This window comes from Pogona vitticeps, chromosome 3 (genome assembly GCF_051106095.1).
Source record: "Pogona vitticeps strain Pit_001003342236 chromosome 3, PviZW2.1, whole genome shotgun sequence".
NCBI lineage: Eukaryota > Metazoa > Chordata > Lepidosauria > Squamata > Agamidae > Pogona > Pogona vitticeps.
Genome location: NC_135785.1, coordinates 96643026 through 96650000, shown reverse-complemented (window position 1 = coordinate 96650000; position 6975 = coordinate 96643026). Strand labels below are relative to the sequence as shown.

General features: G+C 39.8%; 1 long non-coding RNA gene across 1 annotated transcript in view; it reads left to right on the top strand.

Annotated features, from left to right (window-relative positions):
• LOC110078736 (uncharacterized) overlaps positions 1 to 6242 on the top strand; it is an 11240-nt gene extending 4998 nt beyond the window's left edge. Inside the window, exon 2 of the long non-coding RNA XR_002300493.3 lies at positions 3119 to 6242. This is a non-coding gene — a long non-coding RNA (uncharacterized LOC110078736). The remainder of the gene's footprint in view (positions 1 to 3118) is intronic.
• Positions 6243 to 6975: the final 733 nt, after the last annotated feature.

Below are 6975 nucleotides of genomic sequence, written 5' to 3'. Positions count from 1 at the left end.
AGTCCATTCCTGGGGGGTGGACACTCATTAGGTCCAGTTGGGATGGGGATATTCATATTTGGTAGTTGTAGGTTTTGGCCATGTTCTGAAGGTTGTTCTTCCTAACGTTTCGCCAGTCTCTGTGGCTGGCATCTTCAGAGGGCAGGAGTCAGAACTGAGCACAGACAGAATTCTGACTCCTGTCCTCTGAAGATGCCGGCCACAACCTTCAGAACATGGCCAAACAGCCTGAAAAACCTACAACAACCATCGGATCCCTGCCGTGAAAGCCTTCGAGAATACATATTCATATTTGTTTACTAATATGAATATCCCCATTTATATAGCTTACTATAAATAGCCCTCAGAAGCAAAGTATAAAAGATTAATATAAGTTTTCTCCAAGGCCGATCATTACACAAAGAATAAATGAAATTAGTAGCTACCAGGTAAGGAGTTGCTAGCATTCACACTGCCAGATTCAACAGCTGTCATTCCAGCAATATCATCTTGTGCTGTCAGCAGTTTTGGCTATACATTCCTACCATGGTATAGAAAATGGAAATGGGCAAAAAGCTGTGTGTTGACTGTATCAAAAATAGATTCATGAGAAATCTACAACAAAGCTGCAGGACAATATCTGAGGAAGCAGCAGCAGCAAAGCTGGATACTATGAGGGCTATGATGCTCGGAGATACTATTGGTGAATCCTAAGGGTATGCCTAGTGTCCCAAAAGAGAAGCATTCTGTCTAAAACAAATTTTGTAATAAATCTTCCCCAGACCTTCAGTCTTCCAGATCAATTTCTTAGCTATTAGGAAAGAAAAGAAATCAATGAGAGAGCAGGAAGAGATGGTGGTTGTGGGTTTTCTGGGTTGTTTGGCTGTGTTCTTAAGATTTTTTCTTCTTCCTAAAATTTCACCAGTCTCTGTGGCCGGCATCTTCAGAGGACAGGAGTCAGAACTCTGTCTGTACTCTGGTGCAGTTTGCTTGGATAGTTGAGTATTTATAGCTGTGGGAACAGCTTTTGTCCTGTTCAGGAGAATGAGTGATTATGATGATCAGCATGTATTTTGTTGTGGGTATATTGTTGTGATAAGGGGGAAGAGATGATCTGTCACTGTGATTTATGGGTGTCGTTAGCTGGCCTTTTGTGTGCAGTGATCGCTGGTCCTTGTGGCTGGGTAGAGTTCGTTGACCTTTTGCAGGCTGTATTTTTCAGTGCTGGGAGCCAGGCTTTGTTGAGTTTTAAACTTTCTTCTTTTTTGTTGAAGCTCCGCTGGTGTTTGTGGATTTCAATGGCTTTCATGTGCAGTCTAACATAATGATTGCTGGTGTTGTTCAGTACTCCAGTATTTTGAAATAGAATTTTGTGTCCAGCTTGTTTTAGGGCATCTTCAGCTACTGCTGATTTTTCTGGTGTTTTAGTCTGCAGTGTCTCTCATGTTCTTTAATTCTGGTGTGAATGCTGTGTTTTGCAGTTGCAGTTGTGACCAGGTATATATTGGAACCCTATATAAGAACCAGTTCTGACTCCTGTCCTCTGAAGATGCCAGCCACAGAGTCTGGCAAAATACTAGGAAGAAGAAAAACCTTAATAACATGGCCAAACCACCCGGAAAACCCACAACAACCATCAGATCCAGGCCGTGAAAGCCTTCAAGAATACACAGCAGGGAGAGAGTATGGGATGTTAAGGAACAGGGAAATAGTTTGGTTCTTCAGTGGACACCATTCTGGCCTCACTGCTCTCTCTGAGCATTTCCCCATGTCTTCTATGGAATACAGGAAAAAATGAACTTTTTCCCCCCTCCCAATAATCTTATAATGGGATACATCTACACCTTCCACATTCTCTTTGCACAAATGCTATCTGTGGGAGACCCCTCTGCTCTCAAACCAAATGTTTTCCTTTTACTTGTCACACAGTTAGCTTTTCTTCAGCTAAATGTTTGACTTATGAGCATATTAGATTAAGTTTTGATTTTCTCCTTTTTCCTCCATTTCTTTATCTTCCTTCCCCCCCCCCCAAAAAAAAACACCTGCTGGGATTCCAACTCTCTGGGATCATTTTTTTCCCTTTGATTATTTCCTGAAAAATTCAAGAAATTCAGACAAGAAGTAGGTCTGTATATGGAATCTTCTTCAGTTCTCTATTGAGTTTTTAGGTGCTGTTTCTCAGAAGAGGCAGAGATAAATCTTTATCACTCACCTCTTAGGCCAAATAGTACTAGATGGAATGTAGCAAGTTATACACAGAAGTCTGGTAGAAGGTTAGGGGAAATGTAATGATCTATAAAAAGTCAATGGTGGGTTAATTCTGCATGTTGCAACTCTTGTAAATTGTATGAACAGCCAACCTCATGTTATGCCTTAATCCATTTTTGTGTATACTGCAATTGTCATTTACTGCAGTGGTTCTTAACCTTTGTTACTCGGATGCTTTTGAACTGCAACTCCCAGAAACCCCAGTCAGGACAGCGGACAGGTTTTTGGGAGTTGCAGTCCAAAACTCCTGAGTAACCCAAGGTTAAGAACCAGTGATTTACTGGATCAAAGAAAGCCATTTTCATTGCATGTTTGACTGCCTTGGTTCCGAGCACAACACAACCACCTCCTGGGTATCAGTTGTCTTGACATTAACTGTTGTTCCTTTGCTATAAATACTAACTACACAGGTTGTTCCACCAATGGTCTATGTTCCTCTTCAGACACTTGTGCCCCAAACTCAAGAGTTCTGTGGCATCTTTGAAAACCTTGGATATCACTCATATCTAGACTCCGAACTGGTGAACTACTACTGATTCCTTGTCAACATCATCGGTGGTTGCTTCTTCTCCATTTGTGGTAGTGGGGATAAACACCTTTTGATGTGTGATTAGTAATGTGCAACCCAGTATCAAACAGTTCCTTTCAATGGCCAACTTATTGGGCTGTCAAAGTAAGCCTCTATTGGTTCTTTCAGATAATTCACTTGGATCTCTCAGAACCTGCCATCAGCACCACATTGTCGGCTAGCATGCTGGGCCTCTTGTCATTAAGCAATCTAGTCATAAGCTGCCATCCATGACTCATACACTATGCAAGACAGTACCAAGGAAATCACTCTTGTTTTCCTGTTTTACTCCCTTGTCCCCAGCTTCATCACTCTTAAGATGTCCTGGTGTAAGATGTGTCAACAGCCTTACTTTGCTCTCATTGAACAAGGGAACAAGAAGCTGGATGCTATGGAATTAAAATTCTATTGTATGGCAGTCCTGGCACTGAATCAAATGATCAATAGTGCATGGTGGCTTACAAGCAATTTGGGGAGAGCAGATGTAACAATTTTCTTGGAGTGTCTTTGAGAACAACACTACAACATGGCTATGGTATTTCAGGCAGAAGAACATCAGCTGCTGGCCTGTTGATTAGCATCTCATGCCACATGGCAGACTGTGGATCAAAGGCTGTAACAAGAACTGAATTTTTCATCAATATGCTTGGCTTCACTTTTCAAGGTTAACCCAAGAATGAGAGATATGTATTTCTATATGTGATTGTGCCTGGAAGCTGGGCAAGTTCCAGAAAATAAAAACTACTGTCTACAGGTGGGTACCCCTTTCTTTGCAGAGACTGAAATGGCTCTGATCCTATTGTAACTGCTCCTCTTTGCATTTGACCAATCAGCACAAATGCTTAATTCCAGTAGATGGAATATCATTGGGCACCTTACTGAATGCAGTGTGACTTTTTCTGAGTAGCATTTTTGAACTTCCAATCATGCTTGCCTTTTTCTGTCACTTACGACACCAGTAATCAACAGACTTCTTCCTTCCTTGATACTCAAAGACCATCACCATGGATGATCTTCAGAAATGCTTACCATCATGCACCTAGAATCTGAGTCTCACCCCTGAGTCATCATCTATTCCAGTCATCCATTTTCAGTGTTCTGGGAGGAGATGCCAGTGCTTTTGTTTAAATGTGTAGTAGAAGATCTACCTGCTTACTGAAAGTCCTTTCCCTATTATTTCATAGTATTGAAAAAGAATTGAGGCTGAAATTCATATCTTTTATCTGAGATACCAGCTTCTTCATCCATCTGAAGAAGATTTTGCATGGTTACTCTTACCAGTATTTTTCAGCTCCTCCAAAGGGTTGTTTGACTTGCTAGTACAAGCCTAAACATCTAACTTCTGTTAAGGGAGTTGCTGATTTCTCAGATTCATAATGAGTCATTGGTCAGAATCTTATAGGTGATGAATGCATGTAGGAGCGGAAGTGTGTACGTTACAGCGGCAAATTGCCTTTCATTAGTGGTTGCAATCCAGATCACATGCCTTGTTGTGCAGGGGCATGCAACCAAGCATATGATGGGCATATTGTTAATTAGAAGAAATTTGCTGCTGCAAGTTATGTGATTTTGCTTAAGTTAGTTATGTGCTGCCAAGTCAGAACTGACATATAGCTACCCTAATATGGCTTTCAAGGTAGTGAGAGATGTCAGGAATGGTTTTATCAGTTCCACTTCACTTACATGTATATAAAGTAACAACAGGATTGTAGTAATTGGATGTACTATTTCAAAGTACTGCTCTTCATTCAGCCCTGCTACAATTCCAAGTTGTTTTTTTCTAGGTGGAAAGTGGAAGTGGGAGTCCAGTGTGTCTCCTGGAATCATCCTGTTATATCTATGATAGGTTTTCTGTGGCTTCAGTACATAATGCCCTTGTGTGCAATCTACACAATATATTTCCAGTGAAGGGGATGAAGTTTGAACTGAAACTTTGTTCAGCACTGCAGTGTTCCAAATAAGGCTCTGCGAAATTACATATGTATGAATATGCAGATGACCATTTGAAGAAGTACAGTTGCAGGTTAACAGTCCATCCTTTTACATTTAAGAAGAACAAATTTCACAGAATGCTTTATCCCCTTAGAGATAAAGACAGTGACATACTTGAGTTTTCCCTTACTTTTTTTTAATGAGGTGCATTTTGTCTTGAGATGTGCCCCATAATGTCTATACAGTCCATTAGGAAGAGCTTGTGTGTCAATAAACCACGACTTGAACATTTCTTTCCAGTTATAATTCATATCTATTAGCTGTCTTTCTATTGAAATAAGTGAAATTGAAGATTTACTCCATGTTTTCTGATTTTGATTGCTTGTTTTTGCACCTGAGGTAAAACTACTGATGGTAGCATTTACACTGCAGGGCACATCATTTTCCTCCGATCTTCAGTGAAGCAAAGACAGCTCCTCAGTTTCTGAAATGTGTTTGATCCTGATAGATATTTTTCCTTTATATGTTGCATGCGTTTGTGTGGGCTCATTTCTTTTTCCCAGTCAGTGATGTAATTTACATTGCTCGTGTTAATATTTTATGTCTCCAACAGAGAAGTCTAAATAAAAAAGCCTACACCATTTGGCTTCTTTTAGCTACAAAATGTACATCTTTATATTGTCCAAAGATACCCTGTGATCTGTGTACCTCTTCTTCAATGTCTGTGCACCTTGTGGGATAAAGAGAGGGTTGGCCATCACCCAGCTCCTTTCCAGACTATGTACTGCTCTCCTCTATGGAGCAGAGACTTGAAGGATTTAACAAAGCCCTTATTTGAACTACTTAGGACATTGAGAAGTCTGTATGTGTGCTGCTTCTTTTTCGTTCCTCTGTTTGCCTAGCTGAGGTCTAGGCAAATGATCCTTCTGTGTAGTTTAAAGCCAGCTGCACTCAAAATGTCATCTTCCAGTCTGTTCTTCTGAGCTTGCCTGGCCATTACTACTTAGAAACATTCCCATGGAAGTGTCATATTGTAGTGTAAATACAATCCTTTATGTCTGGTATCCTTCTGTCATTTATGACACCTGGCATAACTTAGTGCCCATAAATGAACATTTGGCATCCTGAAGCTTGTTTGCAGCTAATGAGTGCTGCCCTACAAAACTGTCCTCCAAGAATCAGAAATGTTGGGCTTTCAGACTTCCCAGAGATTTTTTCAGAATGTGCTTGGAAAGAAATGTGTGTGGTTGGAAACAGATAGATTTGCAGTTTCAGGAGTAGAGGGGGGGTAAATTAGACAGATTATGTATATCATTTGTGAAGAACCTAAATGATAGACAGTGTTATATAACACAATTGATATAAGGGTTGGAAAATATTTAAATTGAACTGTCAAAACAAGATCATAACAACTTCATATTTTGGAACTTCTTCACCTTCATTAGTCCAGAAAGTTTGCAGGCCTTATTGAATGCAGTGCAAATCACTTGGAAAATTTGTGTTTGGCTTTTGAAATCTTCCTTAAAAAATAAAATAAAAACTCTGCTTGGGGCTGGGAAATAGAATCTGTAGCTGGCTAGCAACTGACACCTCATTAGAGTAACTTTAAGTAGAACTGGTAGATATGGGATGCAAAGGGGCTCTGAACTTTATACCAGTGAGGAAGTTCTGTGATGGAGGTTGATCTGGTTTCTGCAAATTCCCATAAAGGATCTAGCACAATCACAATTCTTCCTGTATATTCTTCATTGATTTCACGTGTGTCACAACGTATGTCCAGTGCAGTACTAAGATAATACGAATCAAAGATAAATTGCTAAATTTTAGGAGAAAAGGCATTCATCAAAGAAATCACCCAGCTCCCTCTGTTCTTATCTTACAGTAATTGGTTTTTCATACAGTTTGGTTGAATTCTTCTTAAAAGACAGCATAATTATAATTGAGCAAGCCTGGCTCAATGCTATCTGGCTCAAAATGATCTTCCTGTAAACCCTATGGCAGATGAGTGATTAGAGACCACAAAATTACTTCAGAATAATAATTAGTGGTGCTGTACTGTACAGAAGGAAGGAATTAAATGAAATTAATGGACTTTGAAGGGATTCTTAGCTGCCACTTGTCAGTGGTATATTTTTAAAAATACTTCAAGATGCCAGTCATTTAAATGCAGACTTCTCTTTTGCTACTGAGGAACAATTACAATGAAGTGAGAAGAGATGACATAATTA